Genomic DNA, 21,674 nt, shown 5'->3' on the forward strand with positions numbered 1-21,674 from the left:
AACAGTACATCTCCATAACCTTTCTTTCTTAATGGTTGTGAGACTAATCGCCTCCCAGGTGTGTCACTGGAGATCACACTGAGATTAGAGTGAGAAACCCAGCAGAGCAGGATTAAGAGACAGGGGTTGACTGGTAGAAGACGTAGGGTGATGAAGAGTATATGAGCACACAATTCTGCTTGACCAATCAGGTGGTAGAGTTGAGGAAAGATGGGAAATGTTTGTTAAACTTCACTGATTTATTGATCCATTTTCCTTTCCTGGCGTTTCCTAATGATTCAAAACCCCTCCCATTAATGCCTACTTAGTGACGTTAGGAAACTGAAAACTACATATTCAAATGAAAATGGATTAGTGTGGACACAGCCTTAAAAGCCAAACATACTATACACAAGAACGTGAACGCAGTCTCTTCTTGACTATTCAAGCTCGATTTTGTGGATTGTTGCATTACACAACGTTAAAGTCCAAAGTATGGTTCGGTCAGATGCAAGTACACTGAGTGTCCGCGTACAGGACACGTGATGCAAATTTCGTCATCAGCAGAGTGTGTGAGCACTGAACACACACAGCCCGATTTTTAAAAGTGCATCTTTGAATGCGCAGAATGCGCGTGGAACTATGTGCACTAACTATTGGGTCCACAAGGTGGCAACGCTCACATTTGAGCCGCAGCTGTCACAAAGAAACGCTAGAAGAAAACGTCACTAAACGAACTAAACATCACGAGATGAGGGTAAACTCAACAACAGTGGATGTGCAAGTCAAGAGCGTGTGTGTGAGGAGGTTTGGAGATACCTGCATTTGTATAACTTGAGTCTGAAGGAATATAAAGACATTTTTAAGTGTCTAAACTCCTGAAGAGAAAGTCGTGTCTCATAGCAGTCGTAGCGCATATGTATGTATGCACGCACAGGTATGTGGGCTGTGTCCGAAACCAGGAAAATGCTGCCTCCGGAGGCTGAGTATGAAGGCAGGAAGGAATCAAGGCACGTCCAAATCCAACATTCATGTCACATCCTGTCTACTGAGATATCTGATGGATTTTTGAAGGCAGCATAGATGTATCCTTCACTGCTTATCAAATCCAACAATCCTGTGCATGGGGATCCACAGCGGTTGAGCTGAAGAAAACAAAAATGGCGGCCTAAAAGGCAGCTGATAGCCAAATTGTGTATAAATGTACATTTTTGTTCATTTTTTCAAACTTTTGATTCCATTTCTAGAAAGTAAGTAGTACTGAAGTCATTAAATATACACTTGGTTATCACCAAAGCTCTCTTAATTTTGTTCTAGATCAGTGGATCCCAATCCTTTTCCCAAAGGACCCACAGACATTACACATTTTGGATATCTCTCTAATCTAACACACCTGATTTAACTCATCAGCTCGTTAGTAGAGACTCCAAGACCTGCATTGGGTGTGACAGAATAGGGAGATATACAAAATGTGCAGTGATGGGGGGTCTAGAGGAACAGGGTTGGGAACCGCTGATCTAGATTAATTGACCATTGGGGTTCGGTTGGACTGAATGAAGCAGACAGGCTAACCTTAGTGGACACCAGTTGGCAATACTAAGTTGCTCGTATCCTTGCAATGATGTGACGTAATACTGCCTCCATAGCCTGTCCAAAACCAGTTTCTGGAGGTAGCTTTGTACGCAAACGCTGTCTGTTGAGTCGTTGACTGATAGGGCAGCTAGTCAATAAGACAGCTACCTTTGGTTTCGGATGCAGCCATGGTGTATACAGGCTTGCACTCGACTGTTCGCAGACGGTGCGCGTTAGCGTCAAAATAGAAGTACTATACCCAGGACTTAAGACCTCAATTCATAACACAATGCAGGTACACGTTATTACATTACATTACATTACATTACATTTATGCATTTGGCAGATGCTTTTATCCAAAGCGACGTACAGTGCACTTATTACAGGGACAATCCCCCCGGAGCAACGTGCCTTGCTCAAGGGCCCAACAGTGGCATCTTGGTGGTGCCCAGCTTGAACCCCCGACCTTCTGGTTAGTAACCCTGAGCCTCAACCACTGAGCCACCACTGCCCCTATGTTATAAGCCAGCCACTGTCATGGCGGCGCAACAGTTTGAAGAGAATATTGCTGAACAAGTAGGTTAAAGTCAATATATTTATAGCAATTTAGCTGAATAATAACACATGCAGTTTATTGGCACAGACATTTGAAGGTAACTCTATCGCCCCAGAGTGCTAAGATATTATACCATAACAAAAGACAGATGAGGCGGGGGGGGATTGAATTATCGCGCAGTCTCAGTGAGCAATGGCACAGAAAACACACACAAAAATAGTGTAAAATGTGTAGATACAGCACACAAAACGTCAGGACAGACTGTTTATGTTGATTGTACTGGGAACAAGCACAAGCCACATTTTTAGACTGAGAGTATCTTTTGACATATTTGACATAAATGGGTAGCATGCTGTGTGTTTGTATAGGGAAAGAAAAATGCCCCTCATAAAGGTAAAACAAAACAGAAAATCAATTTCAAGGGGCAATATTGGTCCTTAATAAAAAAAGTTCATATCTGGCACTGCACAGCACACGGTCCGATCCATAAATATCATATGAGACTGGCGTGTGCGCAACAGATGGAGAGACACAGTGAGTGAAATAGAGGAAGGATGGAAGGATGTTATAAAGGGCAGGTGAGGCGAAAGAGAACAAAGAGAATGAAAAATGAGGAAGACAAAAATGGCATTAAAGGCTGTCTCCCCAGAGAAATGGAAATTGTAGCAGAGAAATGTTAAAGGAATATTCCGAGTTCGATACAACCTAAGCTCAACAGACTGCATTTGTGGCATAACGTTGATTGCAAAAACATTTATTTGGATTTCTACTTTTGTTTAAACAACAAAAAAAAAGCAAAAATCGAGGTTACAGTAAGGTACTGGAAGTGAATGGGGCCAATCCGTAAACATTAAAATACTTACTGTTTGCAAAGTATAGCCACATGACATAAACAATATAACATCATCACATGCTTTTAGTGTGATGTAAATGCTGACTAACCTTTTTTAATAAACCTTTAATTCACTATCAGGCATGTACGTTATTGCTTCAATGTCCTACCTGATGCCTGGGCTTAGTTGCAGGGTTTGAAATAATTGCTCTCTTGGGTATGACGTCTTTGAGGATTAACCTGCATAAGTACTATTCACACAGAAAATTAGTATAATCACACCTGGGAATGTCACAGGCTTCATAAGAAACAAACACACAACATCAGGGAGCAGCGAAGGGTTTCCTTAAAGGCAGTGTTGATTAAAGAATTACTGCTACTGCTGCAAATACACTATGAAGTGTTGGCTTTTGGGTGGAACCTTAATCAGAGAACTTGGATATGAAGGGTTACGCTCAGGACTGGACTGGTAATCTGGCATACTGGTCATTTTCCTGGTGGGCAGATACACTTTGGGGCGGTCTGGCCATTGGGAGAAACGAGCAGGCCGGTGTGACGGCCGCGAAACGTGCTTAATGTGCCGCGATAAGCTAAAATGAGCCGCAGTGTTATGCAGAACGGACCACAAATAGGTGCCGCGATATGCAGAAAAGGACACATCTAAACCTGCCGGAAACCCCCAACAACAACTTTTGGGCCGGTTGCTATGTAAAATCCCAATCCCCCAATTTCTCTTCCCAGTCCAGCCCTGGTTGCAACGCAACATCAACAGTGCGTTTTTAGGTTGCCATGCATTACAGCGAAACCCCACCCCCCACCAACACCATGACTTTTGGATCAACCCCCAACCTCTACAACTTTTGGGCCAGTTGCTATGTAAAATCCCGGGCCGATTTCTCTTGCCAGTCCTGGTTACGCTTATGTTAGCATAGAGAAATCACAAATTAGATCTGTGTGATTGTTTCTTGGACAGTAATGTGATTAAACGGAGAGCAAATAAAGCTCTGATTTCAAAATTAACTCACGTATTTCTCAACAATTAACAAATGATCTGAGGTATGCTATCCACATTACTTCTATAGCTCTATATTCTTACTGTGTCAACAAATTGGGTCTTATTGGGTCTATATGGGATTCCAGGAGACACATCTACAGTAATACAAAGTCAATTTTGACCAGTCTGACTTCTGAGGAATAAAATATTCCCCTGGGTGGTTGTGTGTGACCCCCGATATCTGGTTTGATAATGTATGTGTGAGCTAAACTGAAGTCCATGTTTGACAATTCTGCTTTGTCTTTCCCAGTCAAAAGCTGTCAGACCCGTCTCTTAACCTCTGCTCTAGTGGACTGAAAAAGACAGACAGCACTCACAAAATAACTTGTGAGTGTGTGTAAGTGTCTGCCATGTTCACACCAGCATGACCATAAAAGGCAGACGATGATATATTTAAAAACTTTAAAAACTCAAAAGAAAATAATGGACAGATACAGTACGTAAGAAGAAAAGTTGATTATCCTGCACACGAAAAACAAATGGATAGTTGACACGACATACTGTATGAAGCAGTGGATGCAGTACCATATTATTCATCTTTTTCATTGAGAGCGAGAAGCAATAATCACGACCACAAGGAGGTTACCCCATGTGACTCTACCCTCCCTAGCAACCGGGCCAATTTGGTTGCTTAGGAGACCTGACTAGAGTCACTTGGCACACCCTAGATACAAACTCGTGACTCCAGGGGTAGTAGTCAGCGTCAATACTCGCTGAGCTACCCAGACCCCCCACTAAACATATGAATAAACTCCAGCCACTTTTCTCTCATCCAGCTTCCACATTGGTGTGTTCTATTCAGAAGAGATCATCCCTATGCCCTATTCCCTATGAAGACAATTACCATCCATTGAGAGAGCTCGCAGGGCTGAAGGTGATAACAGGCATTCACAACTCACTTTTTAAGTCACTTGCATTGTAAATTCTGTTGGGAACAACACTACAGCATGGATTGTGCTCCCTTTTAAGTGCCCTGCGAAGGCATTATCAGCGCAGGTGGGAACACAGCCATGTGCGCTGAACAGATGTAGGGGGGAGGGCACCTATTTGTTCTAGAAAGTATTTGACTGGACAAAAATCCCCAAACTCAAGGTGACTCAATGATTAAATCTTCTGAAGTCCACTAGTGCATAGATGACCTTAAAGCAAATAGAAATGGATTAAAAGCAGCAAAACTTTCATTTTGATCTCACAGGGTCATTAATGCCATTGACTTTTGAAGCTAACTCTACTGCCCCCTTCAACCGGACCCCACGTTGGTCATGCACTCGCATCTGCGTATACGCATACTTACGATAAGTATGTTTTTGGCTTTACTCGCACTCATGCTGTTCCCAACCCATATGCTGTTCCTAACCCATATGCTGTTATTTTTTCTTCACTTTAAAGAAAGGAATCGCAGTGTTTCCCACAGGATTTTTGTGAGACTGTGGTGGGTGGACCTCAGATGCCCTATATGCAAAATCACCTGCTGCCTCTCCCTCAGGGGAGGCTGTCTCCCCTGCTGCCCCAATGGGAAGTACCTGCCCTGCTGCCTCTCTCTGAATGTCTGTCCCTCTATGAAAGTCTATCCTACTGCCCCTGCTGTCTCTTCTGCTACAAAGAAACAAGTAACGTTATGCTAGCTATCCTCTGTAGCTGTTTCGTCCTCATCTGGTGGTGGATTTCACTCTCTGTTCTTGAAAAATTGGCCATTCAATTTTCCGTAGAGGAAAAAGGACATTTACTGTAAGTTACATGCTGAAGCAACATGTCAAAGTTTCTGTTGTATATTTCCTAAAATTACGACCGATGCCCAACCTAATAGTGTAACTATATGTGGCAGGGCGGAGGGCGGTCCGAAGAAGTTGTACTCGGAACCGTCATATCCTGCTGGAGATAGGAGGCAGGGGCGACGAGCCTACCCCCTTGCAGGACGGGACTCAACTGGTGGTGGTGGGGTGGTGGAGGTTGCAGTGTTAGCACACTGAAACAGCAATGTGATCGATTGTGACTTACACGTGATTGGCTGGGAATTACCCAGCTAATGGTGCGATGATATACAGCTGCTACTCTTCCTGCTAGAACTACGCTGTGCTTACATTACTTTCATATGAAGATGATCGCAAGCTTTGCCTCTGAAGAGTGATATCTTGCAATGCAATGAAGCAGGTACAATTGTTTGATATAGACATACAATAGACCTCAATAACAGTGACAGTCAACAAACCTCATTAGATTCAAAGATGAGCTCCTGACATTCAAAAATGTAATAACAGTGGCAGCAAAACAACAACAACAACAAAAAGAATAACAACATAAATTAAGTCAATAAAGAGCAAAAAAAACTAGTGTATAACACTAACTGGATAATTTAATGATGTTGCAATGCATGCTGGGAGCTTGCAAATCAGCAAAATTGTTTAACATGAAATTGTTCAGGCAACTCTGTTAGGCTAGTTGAGACAATATTTGGGGGAATATTGTTGGTCTTACATGTGTTTTTCTATAGATTAAAGTCATTAAAATTTCATAGTATCTGTGAAACTGGATGAAATGTCTTTTTTATAGGGTTCATAGTACATAAAATAGACAAGTTCCACTATATACTCATATACATTTTTTTTTAAATCCTAATGTTGAAAAAAATTATGTCAATGTTATTTGTCAACTTCCATGTATCATATATCATTTTCTGCTATCTAATGGAAACACACAGTGACCCATACACACAAATGTTATGAAGTTGTTTTCATTCACACTTTTTGAAACACACACCAGCCCTGGTGATGAGTGGCAAACACAGTTCAACCGGAGGATGAGGTCATAACCTTCCCAGACAAAAAAATAGAGACAGACAGAGAGGGAACAGAGTGTCCATCTTTTGTCCCTGGAGAATGTGGCCCCTCTCTGCTCTTTTTTCCACCAGCACATCCTGTGTCTGACATCACATTACAGCCATACTAACCAAACTGCTGTCTTTTTTTTTAAATCTTCACTTTTTCAATACCCTTGCATACTTCACTCTCTCTGTGTCTCTACCTGTCAAGCACACCTCGATGAATCTGCTGTTCCAGGTGAAACTAAATGAAAGTTCTGTGTTTGAAACACCTGACTCTTCCTGTCTCAGACCGGACTATGCACTCTGGTCGTGTTATGTTTCCAGACACTGGGAGACACGCTTCCATCACATTCTCAGATGCTTTTACCTCACTGTTTCACACTCTGTTCGGTTAGTCTGACATTTCTGATACGCACAGACTTTATCTGCACAGTAGGTGGTTCTGCTGTGAGCTTGAACAAACTCTGAGATGGAGGTGAAAGTTTGACAATGTGGTGCGCTTAAAGGCGAAGTCGGCACCAGGAAGAAATACGTAATCTGCATTTGGAATAGATAAAATGTATACCTTTCAAATATAAAATCTGGGAAGGCACAGTGAAGTTCCAAAAAGCACATAAAGGCAGCATAAAAGTAATCCATATAACTCAAGTGGTTAAATCCATGTCTTCTGAAGTGATACGACAGGTGTGGGTGAGAAACAGGTCAACATTTAAGTCCTTTTTTACAATAAATCTCCACTTTCACTTTCTATTTCATTTGTTTTTGGCGATTTGCATTCTTTGTTTAATATCGACACCTGCTGGGCAAGGAGGAGTGGTTGTAGTTTATATCTTTGCTTCTGAAGAAATATATTTATCCACTGTAGTCATACGGGTTACTTTTATGCTGTCTTTATGTGCTTTTTGGACCGTCAAAGATTTTGTCACTATTTACTTGCATTGTATAGACCTAAAGAACTGAGATTTTCTTCTAAAAAACGTAATTTGTGTTCTACAGAAGAAAGAAAGACACACACATTGGGTGTGTCATGAGGGTGAGTAAAAGAGAATTTTCATTTTTGGGAGTACTATCCCTTTAATGTTTAATGTGCAGTTATGAGAAGCGGGATTTCAGAACAATGAGCATTCTCTGTGGGCAGGGCTACACTGTGACATAAGTCACATGTCTTCAAGTGACAGTATTTGATGTAGTTCCGTATATATATATATATATATATGTACATATTAATACATATTTTTGAATGTACTGAATAACCATGGGATGTTGGGTTACTGAAAATCCTTCTGCCATAAGGACAGGACGAGGGAGAAAATCAGAAAGGGGAATTAAGCTTGAAGGTTACTCAAGACTTCTACAAGGTGAACAATCACATGCCATTTCCCCATCGCAGTCAGACTGACTGGAAAGGCCAAGGCTAATGGATCCATAGCTGTGCTTTCTTACTTCCCCTCTTCCATTTTGAATTCCCTCACTCTGCTGCATAAAAACAGAGAGAAAGAGACATAAAGTGAGGTAATGCTCTTTGACTGGCCTCAGTTGGCCTGACAGGATTGTAAAGAGTTAAACGCGCAGCATGCTCCACAACAGAATTACTGCATGCATTACTCTCGGCTAAGAGAGAACAAAACAAGAGAAAAACATGAGTGGCATGCTATTAGAGTATGGGCCCAGGTCCTGCTCTGTCATGATGATCATTTGAAAGCCTATGGGCTTTATTTTCTGACCAGCATGAACAATATGACAGTGAGTGAGTGAGTGAGAGAGAGAGAGAGAGAGAGAGATAGAGAGAGAGACTTTTGACTTTTAAAACCCTTTTAATTTACGTCATTTTCCAAAAAATTACAGAACTCATATACAAAGCAAACACACAAAAACACAACACAATTTCACCAATTAAAAACCATATTTCCAAACTCGCTCATTGTCACTAATGCCTCTCTCATGCCCCACCACATTTTTGGAAAAAGGTACATTATCAATTTGTTTGTAATATGATAATTCAATAGCTACCCTCAATTCTACCAATGATTAAAAAGAGACACAAGTCAACATCTTGATCCACATTTTTACATTGATGTGTTTCAGGATGGCTAACTTGGCTAGGCCCATTAAAAAAATTGGTAAGCACACACCTTTCGCACCACAACTGTTTATAAATGGTCTGCACTTATATAGCGCCTTTTTAACATTAGCGGTATTCAAAGCGATTTACACTGCGTCTCATTTACACATTCACACAACGATGACGGCAGAGCTGCCATGCAAGGCGCTAGTCTGCCATTGGGAGCAACTTGGGGTTCAGTGTCTTGCCCAAGGACACTTCGGCATGTGGAGTCATGTGGGCCGGGATTCAAACCGCCAAACCTGTGATTATTGGACAACACACTCTACCACCTGAGTCACAGCTGCCAATTATAACTAAATAAAATTTAAAAAGAGAACAATACTCATATTCAACATAAGGCTTCTCAATTAAAAATAACTCTTTGTCATGGGGCGGCTGTGGCTCAGGTGGTAGAGCGGTCGGCTGCCAATCGCAGGGTTGGCTCTAAGGCACTAAGGTTAAAAAAAGGTTAAAACAATTTACCAATGTCTGTTCCTCCAAGATCTTTAAGAATGTACAAGCAATAATAAATCCATGGCACACAATCAGAGCAGTACAGCAGTTTTTGCAATGTTTGTAGTCTCATTACTGCAATATTTGATTCAACATACATGTATAAGGCCTTGACCTCCCTCTGCAACGGGAAGATAGAGCACCCCAGGAGGAAGCCAATGATGGCCATTCCAAAAAAAATCAACAAATGCCCTTTGAATTTTTAATAGCAGTTCAAGAGGGATCTAACACTGTAACCTTATGCCACAGCATTGAAGCTGTCAGATTATTACTTACCAGGCATCTTCCTCTATTTGAGAGCTGTGGGAGAATCCACTTCCACATTTGAATTTTACCAATAACCCGGTCAACCACTCCCAGTTCTTCTCCATATACTGGTCAGTTCCAAAATAAATGGCCAGCACTTTTAAACCATCCTGGGCACATTTACACTGCTTTGGCAGCTGAGGAGGTCCTGTGCTATGCCAGTCTCCCAACAACAATTAAGTACATTTTTCCCAATTTACAACATGAAATTATACTATCAATATAATTTGAATTCCTAATTATCAGAGTTACATCGTCTGCATATGCTATTAGTTTTACTTGGGGAACTTTAGGGCAGCCAGGGACACCAATACCACATAGTCTTTTTCTCAGCAGACTTAAAAAGGCTCACTAGAAATTCCATAGAGTAAACCTGAGAGAGGACACCCTTGTCTTATTCCTCTTGTCACTGAAAAGGACCACATTAAAGTGCCAATTACGCTTAACATGCTATAAATATCACTATACATGAGCTTCATAAAGGACACAAAATGATGACCAAATCCAAAAGCCTCAAGAATCTTAAATAAATAAGGATGGTCTACTATATCAAATGCTTTTTCTTGGCCCAAAAAGAGAAGACCTATCTTGTTGCCACTGTAATAATGTCTCTAACCAAAAAAAGTTTGTCAAATATTGTTTGGTTAGGGATAAATTAAGACTGGTCGTCATGAATAACAGTTTGTTCCCTCCAGGGTGGAGGAGTCCCCTACCAGCCGCTGAAATGCGCCGGGGTCTGAGACCGCCGACCGCCTGGAGCGGGAGAGACCCCTTCTGTTCCCCGAGAATGCGGTGGGCCGTTCCGTCCACCAGGGGCTGGAGGACTGCCTCCGATCCGCCCGGGAAGGTGCGGCTGTCGTCCGTTGGAGGGTGGAGTAGTGGCCGGGGACCAAGCTACGGCGTATCGGAGAACTGGCGAGTAAGTGTTTTTTTTTTTCATCTCTCTCTCTCTCTCTCTCTCTCTCTCTCACTGCCGCTCTGCCTTGGCCTTTTCCCTCTCATTTAAACTGTAGTGTTTTTTTGTTTAATTATTTCTGTTTCCCCCCGCTTGTCCCCTCCCTCATCCAGGTAGACGGGGATGACCTGCTGGCAGACGGGGCTTAGGGCACCCCCTCCCCCAGGGAAAGGGGGGTGTACGTCATGCCGGGGGCTCCCCCGCCTGAGAGAACGAGGGAGGAATGTGACAGGGCGGAGGGTGAGGGCAGGTCGTGATTATACACACACGGTCACTTATTGAGCTAAATGAACCTCGGAGAGGGATAAAGTCCGATTGCGGACTGTGGTGTGAGAGAGATATAGTTTACCGACATGTCCGTCATGTGTGTGTTTGTGTCTTTTGTTAAGTTTCTCATTAAACTATTATTTATATTGCCAAGCCGGTTCTCGCCTCCTCCTTGCCCGTCGAAATCCTTTTACAGGGATCAAAGTTAAAACCGCTCTCTGACAGCTTAGAGGAAGGGTCTCTCTTTCAATACTTTCCAACAAAACATTGTTGGAAAGTCCTGACCAATTATGTTCCAAAAAGCCTTATAAAACTCAGCTGGAAGACTGTCCAAACCAGGTGGCTTTCCGGAATTCAACTCCTGGACAGCTCTCGAAAGTTCAACCATTGTTAAAGGGCTCTCAAGATCCATCTAGTCCAACTTTGAAGTAAGTCACTCAGAGGTACATCAGCTTCTACTCCATTACATGGCTCTGAATGGTATAAATCTTCATTAAAAAAAATAACAAAAGCATTCATTTCCATTTGTGCTGTTGATACTTTTCCATCTGGAAATTGCAGTTGCTGAAGATGCTTATGCTCTCTTGTCTTTAATTCAAGTCCAAAGAAAAAAGCATAAGGATAATCCATATCATTTAGAAGGGCGAACTTTGCCCTTAAACGGGCTGTTTTGCACCTTGCCCGTATCCCACCACTGACTTATAGATGGGAAATTGAATCTCTCCTCTCTCCAAGAATTCCAAAAAAAGGGGAAAAGAGTGAATAAAGCAGTGATCCTGCAGTAACCTGTTATCAAAGTGCCAGAGTGATTATTTAGTGGACTCATAAAAATATAATGATGGTCTGACTAGAGATGTAACGGTATGAAAATTTCATATCACGATTATCGTGACCAAAACTATCACGGTTATCAGTATTATCATGGTATTGTTAAAATTAAGTGCAACCCCTAAACTAATATTTGTGCCATGGCTCAGAAGCACATTACCCTTCCAATCGCTAATCCACTGTGACTGGTTCTGCAAATCAGTTTGCATTTCCTGAAGTAAAATCACATCAGCCTTTTTAAGAATTTAATAATTGAAGAGATCATTTCTTTTTACTGTACTGTGACAGCCATTAATATTTAAAGACCCAATATTAAAAAATGTCAAGACAATATTTACAATGGGGTATAAAGCAACCAACCCAACACTTTTCAATACACAATCAATATTTTTTCAGAAACGAATTTAGACTTTTTCAAACTGTGCTCACAAATGTTTTAAGCCTGTAACGTTTCGGTTGATCAAGTTCCTCCAATGTCACCTTTCTCATAGCAATAGCACCAGACTCAACAAAACGTTCCAAATCAGGAAAATATTTTTCCAGTTTGGGTTTTCTCTGATTCTTAGTGGCATCCAGGAAATTGCTGAACTGTTCAACCGTGTAAAAAGGAGGATTTAAACGGGAAGTAAGATGATTCCCCACAGAATTTCCTTAGTCGTGTACTTCTCCAGTATCTGAACATTCACATTCAGAGTCATTCTCTGATAAGTTATCATCAGTTCTCTGTGACAGCAGATCCATGTCACCCTGTAACAGGCCTCTGCATTGTACCAAGTGCTGGACTGGTAATCTGGCATACTGGGCATTTTCCCAGTGGGCCGACACACTTTGGGGCCGATAAGGGGCAGACGGGCCATCGGGAGAAATGAGTGGGCCGATGTGTCGCATGCGAAACGTGCTGAACGGGCTGTGATAAGCTAAAATGAGCCGCCACGTTATGCAGAAAGGACCACAAAATGGTGCCACGATATGCAGAAAAGGACAGCGAACACACCACTCAACAACTTTTGGCTCACCAGTTGCCATGTAAAGTCCCAGTCCGATTTCTCTTCCCAGTCCAACCCTGTTTGTACCTGCGGGTTTTCGAGCTCACGTTACTTTCCTGGGTGCTGTGAATCACTAACTACCCCGGCAACAATGAGCTCCTCATCAACTCGGACTTTCACACTACCATTTACATGTGTACTGATAACAGAAGCACTGTCCATATCTTCAGTGGGACAATCTTGTGCAAGCACATTGGAACCCTCTCCACAGCGGTTTCATCTTGATGTACATTATTATTATCCAGAGCAGTATTCCCCTCTTCTGTTACGGATTACACTCCTTCTCATTTTCAGCCTCCATATTGACAAAGGACACGACTGTTTAACATGGCCTTGTTTCCTACAAGTGAAGCATTTAAATGAATCAACATTGATAAAGATTGTCTAATCGATCCACATTCAATGTCAGTTTTACAGAAAATCCCGGGTTTTGAAATTCGGCATTTAAAATCATGTGACGTCTGAATGACATGATGTGCTTTAAATCGGGGGTTTTTAAACCAAGAGGAATCATTTTGATCAGTCCCATTAATTTGTAAAGTGTATCATTTGGAATAAACGGAGGTATATTGGAAAGGATCACTTTTTTCGAGGGGTTCGACAGCGGCAGAACCGGAATGAATACATCTCTCACAGATAAACCATGTTCAACCAAATCATCAACCATAGATGCTTCCCTCAGAAAAATAACAACTGCCTTGTTCATTCTCCTTGTTCATGCAGACAAGATGTTCAACGCACCAACTACATTACTAACAGCAATTAAACAATCTTCTCCTGACACTGTCTCATCTGATAAACATTTGCACCAGTGGCGTGCGGTCAAGGATGCCAAGTCATCAGAATTCAATCTCATTGCTCCTCTCTTTTGCCAACAAAGTCAGCAAATAAATATCAGAAAACTGCTGTTGTTTTATTAAGATCAACCAATATACCTTAACTCACTCAAACATGCCGCTCAGTCACTCACGCACTCCTTCCAAACACTCCACACATTGAGAGAGAGAGAGAGAGAGAGAGAGATAGATAGATGAGAGAGAGAGAGAGAGAGAGAGAGAGAGAGAGAGAGAGAGAGAGAGAGAGAAAGCATCACTCTGTCCAACCCTGACATGACCTCTCTAGAGTGTGTTCAAGCTCTCATCATACACACGTTTGATTATATATATCAAGCTGGGACTTCCCATTGACTTCTATTGTTTTGTTTTATTTTATTTTATTAAGCCAGTTATATTCACTGCACCCTACTTCCAAGTCTACACTTAACATAACCCTTTTTTTTTTTAACTAGAACTAGTGGTCATTGTCCGTGCAAAACTCACCACCACAATGCAACATGATCACAAAAAAATCGACATGTTGCTTACAAAAGTTCATATACCATGAAATCAACCATATTTAGCCGAATTAATGACAAGCAACATCCCCCATCAGACATTTAAGCATCAATTTAAGCATGAATTTCCCTGTAGCTCTGCTGATAATGTGATGAGCATTCAAAAATTCTTGTCCCGTAGAAACCAGAAAGTAATAGCGTTCACATAAACAATGGTCCGAGCGTTTCAGAGGTTCCATTTTTGCTCTAAGAATACCTTTTTGCTCTGCTGATGGTTAGGTTTAAGGTTGGGGTTTGGTTAAGGGTTACTGTTAATATAATATGCATTCCTGTTGAAGGTATAACATCATTTACAACTAAAAATACTGCTCACTTTTGGCGCCCCCCTGTGGACATTTCACCCGGAAACTGGAGCTCACACGTGCCCATAAGTTCAACAGCACTTACAGCTTTGGTCATTGCGGGCAGCACACTTATCTCAACAAGCCGCATAATTTGAGGTAGCACTCATGTCTGAAAATGTAATCTGAACAGAACAGTCGCAGCATGCTCTGGCTTGAAGCAGCATCCGTTCTGTCAAAGTTAAACATGTTTTTCAGCATGTTTTGTTCACGACCTGGAACAGTTTGGCTTTCTGCTCGTGGCCCCTAATTTCACAGGTCATTGATTTGGATTACTAACCTTCCGGACACTTCTATCTATCCCTGAACCAGCAAATATGTTGAGTGTGGTCGAGAGATGAGAAGTACAATGGGATTATCTTAAAAGAGAGAGAGAGAGAGCGAGAGAGAGGAGTCCTGTCATGACGACAGATGAATCAGCCAACTCTATGACACCTGCTCCCGCAGCGACGGGATGCTGACCAATGGGAGCATGTGGGTGGGCACAGTGGGGGTCTTGGCTGTGAGTGTGCATGCATATGCATAAGTGTGTATTGTGCCTGCCTTCCCAACAGGCTCTGAATGTTGGGAAGGTACCCATTCGTCATACTGGTGTTGCACATAATTACCAAACACATGCCAGGTGTTACGGTAAAGAACAGGGTTTCGTAGTAAAGTATCAGACTCGAGATACACTTGAAGTCAGAGGTTTACATACACCTTATCCAAATACATTTAAACTTAGTTTTTCACAATTCCTAACATTTAATCGAAGAAAATATTCCCTGTGTTAGGTCAGTTAGGATCACTACTTCATTTTAAGAATGTAAAATGTCAGAATAATAGAGCATTATTTAGTTCAGCTTTTATTTCTATCATCACTATCCAAGCTGCTTAAAGGAACAGTTAACTTAGTGTATGTAAACTTCTGACCCACTGGAATTGTGATATAGTCAATTAAAAGTGAAACAATCTGTCTGTAAAAAATTGTTGGAAAAAGTATATGTCCTAAATGACTTGTTAAATCTATAGTTTGCTAATATGAAATCTGTGGAGTGGTTAAAAATGAGTTTTAATGATTTCAACCTAAGTGTATTATACAATTGTACACGTGACTGGCATTTCTTATGTCTCTGTTTGATGCCCTGTATTAATTCTATTAATAAGGAGCTTTCCTGATATACATAACGAACATGATAGATAGATAGATAGATAGATAGATAGATAGATAGATAGATAGATAGATAGATAGATAGATAGATAGATAGATAGATAGATAGATAGATAGATAGATAGATAGATAGATAGATAGATAGATAGATAGATAGATAGATAGATAGATAATTATGTCAAGCCTTTAGGCAATTAGCCAATATGCTTCTGATAGGCTAATTGGAATCAATTGGAGGTGTACCTGTGGATGTATTTTAAGGCCAACCTTCAAACTCAGTGCCTCTTTGTTTGACATAGGGGGGTTGCAAAACCTCAGAAAAATTATTTTGGACCTCCACACGTCTGGATCAACCATGGGAGCAATTTCCATATACCTGAAGGTACCACTTTCATCTGTACAAACAATAGTATGCAAGTGTAAACACCATGGGACCATGTAGCCATCATACCCAGAAAGGAGACACATTCTGTCTTCTAGAGATGAACGTGGTTTGGTGTGAAAAGTGCAAATCAATCCCAGAACAACAGCAAAAGAACCTTGTGAAGATGCTGGTAGACAAACAGGTAGACAAGTATCTATATCCACAGTAAAACGAGTCCTATATCGACATATTAGTCCTATATCGGGACTGCGCAGCATCAGGTTTGTGCAAAATCTCACGGAGCAACACTACTAACCTGTATCAGCACTTAAAAAAAACACCACAAAGCCATGTACGATAGTTGCATGGCTAAAAAGCTGAACACTTGTGTGTCAAGTAAGCCACATAACACCCGACAGGGATCACTGACAGAAATGTTTTTAAGCGTAACTCCATATTAACAAACTTCAAATCAGCACGTGGAAATTGCTCAAGCAGTAACAGAGTTCATTGCGAAAGACATGATGCCCCTCAGTAAGGTGACCAAGCCTGGGTTCACGGCTTTGATAAATACACTGGGTATGCCAGGTCGCCATACCGGAGCTACACATAAAATGCAAACAGAGATTCGCAGCGGAGCTGAAAACAATGGAGTTTTTCACTGCTACAACTGAAATGTGGTCAAGACGTACTGCTGAGCCCTACGGTGCATTTCAATACTGAAGACTTCAACCTCAAAGCTTGCTGCCTTCAAACTGCCTACTTCCCAGACGACCACACAGGGGAAATATATTGCAGCCGGCTATAGAGAGGGGCTTGTCAGCTGGGATCTCTGTTAATTACAGTGACTTTGAATTATCGGAATAATACTGAGTGTGGTAAAGCCACAGATTTGTTAGGGTTAGGTTAGGTTAGCAATCTACACTTTAGTTTGTGTGATGTTACTGACTTTCATATTAATGTTTACACCAGGCTTATTTGTCAGTGCTTTATGTTTCATAATAACACATAGGCCTGGCCTACAGGAAAGAACAGATGATGTTTAATATATCTAATATTGTGTTGTTCATACTATACAATCATTTATTGCTTGTCTTTGTTGAATAATACAGATGATAAAAGAGCTTTAAAAATAATCACATATTAAATATTGGTAATGAAAATCGCAATCAGATTATTTTCCAAAATCGTTCAGCCCTACCAAGCATATCTCCAAAAGTTGTGGCAAAATGGCTTAAGGACAACAACGTCAAGTTATTGGAGTGGTCATCACAAAGCCCTGACCTCAATCCGAAAATTTGTGGCCAGAACTGAAAAAGTGTGTGCGAGCCAGGAGGCCTACAAATCTGACTCAGTTACACCAGTTCTGTCTGGAGGAATGGGCCAAATTTCCATCAACTTAATGAGAGAAGCTTGATAGATAGACAGACAGACAGACAGTTCAAAGAAAAAAACCCTAAACGTTCCCTCGGTATGCTTTCATATCTGTTCCTGAATTATTAGAGCAATCATTTGCATGTTCATTTAGGAAATAAATATGAGCAGCATCAATGCAGAGGAGCTTGACAATTTCATATACAAGCATTCACTTTGGTTTCATTCAATAGAAAGTGCTTCAGGGCAGGAGATGTTGAATACACACACACACACACACACACACACACATACAGCATCAATCAAAGTGTGTAGAGGAGGAATCCCTCAGTGTGTGTGTTTGTGTGAACACTGCAGCAGTAACTGATTTAAACTCTCACTCACGTCTCAATGTGCTGAGCACGCACACAGTATTGACTACAGCAATGGCAGTCTCACAGTCCTGGGACAATTGTATTTGTGATACTGCAATCAAGCAGGCAACTAAGAAAATAAAAAATAAGAGCACACGAGGGGAGAGACTGCTGGGAACGAGGCTGACTGATGTGTGAATATGATCTGAATTTTAAACAGCTTGAGGACACTCATGTGCGCTGCCTCGTCGTCTGCAGACCGCATGCGTGTCTTCAATTCAGAGATTTAAATACCGATGAGGAATTACAGCCCTCAACCTCATTCTTTTAACATATGTATGTGTCTGCAAAGCGTGATTACAATGAAATGTTCATTATTTAATGACTCAAGTGATGCTTCTAGATTTTCCTCAATGCCTCATGACCTTAATTTGAAGAGTCAGGATTAATCTATTAATCCAGAGGCAACACGGTGCATACACGGCACACTAAATCAGACACTATATAGAAAACAGATGCTCACTACCATAATACTCATACTATTTCTGCTGTATAAAGTATATTTTAGGGTTCCCTCCCCTTCTGACCAATGGATTTCCCTGATTTTGCCAGCTGTTCATGATTACTGATTAGGATTTTGAAAAATATTTTTTTAGATATTGCACTCACAAAGAATCATTTCTAGCCGAATCAATGGCCGTTTTTAATGTGCATACTTATGTTCTCATGGACTCGTTTGATGTCATCATCCACTGCCGAAGCTATACCCAGAAGTGTTCTCGATACGGCTGAATATCGAGGATGCTTCGGATGGTGACATGTGGGCAAGAGAACCTGGTACTACATTTACATTTATGCATTTAGCAGACGCTTTTATCCAAAGCAACTTACAGAGCCCTTATTACAGGGACTTATTACTGGGACAATCACCCTGGAGCAACCTGGAGTTAAGTGCCTTGCTCATGGACACAATGGTGGTGGCTGTGGGGCTCGAACCAGTGTCCTACTGATTACCAGATTACCAGTTATGTGCTTAGACAACTACACCACCACCACTCCACTACGGTGGTAGACGAAGGAAATGTCATTGTGTTTTACCTCAAGCGTTTTCCCACTGTAAACGTAAACGTTTCCCAAAGTCTGACAACTCGTGAGAGAACATTTGTTAGGCATCATTTTAACATAGTAATAAACACATGGAGGAAATGAGTGATAATAGAATTGTTTTCTTTCAACGTTTCACTAGTCCTGCGAAACCACAGTGGTGTGATGATAATAATGCTTTCACTGATGTGATAAATCTCACAATAGATGTCCTTCCAAGGTGGCTTGGCAAATCCATTCTCTGCGTCCAATATTTATTTTGACTATAAATCTCCACTTTAACATTCTTATTTTTTGTTTTTGCCGATTCACAATATTTGTGCATATCACCACCTACTGGGCAGGGAGGAGATTTTATAGTTAAAAAAAAAGGTCTTAAATATATATCTGTCTCACCCACATCTATCATATAGTTTCTGAAGACTTGGATTCCACCACTGGAGTCTTATATATTATTTTATGCTGCCACTATATGAGTTTTTGGACCTTCAAATTTCTAGCCACCATTCACTTGCATGATATGTTCTTTTAAAAACCTTTGTCTGTGTTCAGGAGAAGAAAGTCAGTCATATATATATCTGCAATGGCATGAGTGAATTTTCATTTTTGAGTGAACTATCCCTTTAAAAATAAACATTATGAGTAGACTAATTGTTTTAACAATGTGCAACCTATACATATCTGTTAACATCTCAAAAAAGTGTTTTGACAGTTTTATGACCCTTTAAAAATAAATTAGTGTGCAGTATGCAATTGGATAGTGTTGCGTCTATAAACATGAATGGGGAGAAGGGGAAGGGAACCTCCAACTGCAGAAAAACCGAGGAAATCCCACCTGCAGGGGTGGGGCCAGAAGGGTGACATGGGGTGGAACCCCCCATCACCACCACCACATGTTATTGGATGCAACCCCTTACTCGACTCTTGGCAAAAAGTCCTGGACACACCCTTGCCTGCCTGCTTCCCTGCATGGTGCATCCCCGTCACTCTCTATTACCCTGAGAGTGCCCATTAGGTGACCGCATCACATTGATGACATATAAATCATTTGAACCTCCATTCGACATGAACTGAACACACTGATCTGGTTTATGAAAATCAGATTCATAATTCAAAGCAAATTACAACAGTGGAGCATCACGTTTATTAACAGCAATAACATTGTTTATGTAACCAATTATACGAAAACATCAGACAGTCATCAGTTAACAAGGAAAGCAAATAATAATGGCTGTTGTGGTGGAAGACAGGTCACAGAAGCAAAACGATGAAAGTGGACCAATGCACGCGTGGATTGCTTTCACACTTAAATAAAATGAAGAAGTGGCTACAGACACCAAAGGATGCCCACATGAGCCTGTAAAAAAAGACTTCAATATTGATATGGATAACGCCCATTAAGGACTAATACAGTTCTGCATCAGTCATCTAGGCTAAAGCACAGGTAATAGTCGACACTATAGACCCAACTATAGTCCAGGTCATATATGTGGGCTAGCGTAGCAATTAGAATTGACACATGATAGAAATTCACTTATGATACTTTAAGAACTATCACACAAATCAGAATTACATCAGTTCCAGTGCATCTGTTATTAGGGATATGTATTCTTAATGTATTTCCAATACTCCTCAATAGCAAGAAAAGGTTTTGACATTCAAAAGAAAAAACTTTAATAAAGCATATTTAACCATTTAAAACCTCCTCTTTGACTCTATTGACTTCAAACCCACACACTGACATGCACCATCATACTGTCAACCAAACCGTTGTCAAGTTCACGGGCAACATCAGCTCGCCATCACTTCACAGTGTAACATCAATTCGAGGACATGTTTCATACCTTATATCCTAGTTTGTTGTGATGTTCAAGGCAGGCGTGGCTAGTAAGCGCATGTTGCTGCTGTGCAATTCATTGAAAAGCTGCTTTGGTCTCTCCGATTTCTCTCACTCTTCCTCTGCGGTTTGAGTCTGTTGTAATTCACTCTCCCGTGCAAAAGAAATACTCCCGAGCGCTCACTCGCATCCAGGCTGGCGCGTCCTGGGTGGGGAGGGTGGTACGTGAACGCGCGTTAAGATCCGAACGCGAGTGCGCGCATTGTTTTGGCTTTAAGTAAGGTTGCATACAGGCTTATAGTCATTAAGTCTGCATGTCTGTATTTAATTTAACAATAACTTGAAGTTAACATTAAAGGGATAGTTCACCCAAAAATAAAATGATCTTGTCATTTACTCACCCCTCATGCCTTCCCAGATGTGTATGACTTTCTTTCATCAACAGAACACAAACAAAGATTTTTAGAAAAAGGTCTCAGCTCTGTGGGTCCTTACAATGCAAGTGAATGGTGACCAGATCTTTGTAGCTCCAAAAATCACACAAAGAAAACATAAAAGTAATCCAAGTGTCTTCAGAAGCAATATAATATGTGTGGTAATGAAGTCTTTTTTTACTCTAAATCTCCACTTTAACTTTCAAATGTGAAAGTGAAACTAAGTCATTTTTTCAGGTTTTTCAGAAATCTTACCAGAGGTGGCCAGCAGGAGGAGATGATTTAGGCAAAAAAAAAAAAAACATTTTTGTCAAAAAATGACTTAGGACATTATTTTAGGAAGGTGACGATATGCGACTTTCAGATGTAAAAGTGAAAGTGGAGATTTAGAGTAAAGAAAAGGACTTACATTTGTATCTGTTTCTCTACCACGTCTACAAAAACAAAGTCTTAATCGCTGTCTGCAGTAGCCGATTCAAGGAAATTTGGCT

The 21,674-nt window shown here is 41.0% G+C and overlaps 1 protein-coding gene across 1 annotated transcript in view; it reads right to left on the reverse strand.

Moving 5' to 3' along the window:
* Positions 1 to 20,894, reverse strand: part of LOC127629964 (sodium/calcium exchanger 2-like) — a 109,322-nt gene extending 88,428 nt beyond the window's left edge. The window contains exon 1 of the mRNA XM_052107302.1: positions 20,757 to 20,894. The gene's annotated coding sequence lies outside the window, so the exon portion shown is untranslated. The remainder of the gene's footprint in view (positions 1 to 20,756) is intronic.
* Between the last annotated feature and the right edge of the window lie 780 nt (positions 20,895 to 21,674).

This window comes from Xyrauchen texanus, chromosome 36, assembly GCF_025860055.1.
Source record: "Xyrauchen texanus isolate HMW12.3.18 chromosome 36, RBS_HiC_50CHRs, whole genome shotgun sequence".
NCBI lineage: Eukaryota > Metazoa > Chordata > Actinopteri > Cypriniformes > Catostomidae > Xyrauchen > Xyrauchen texanus.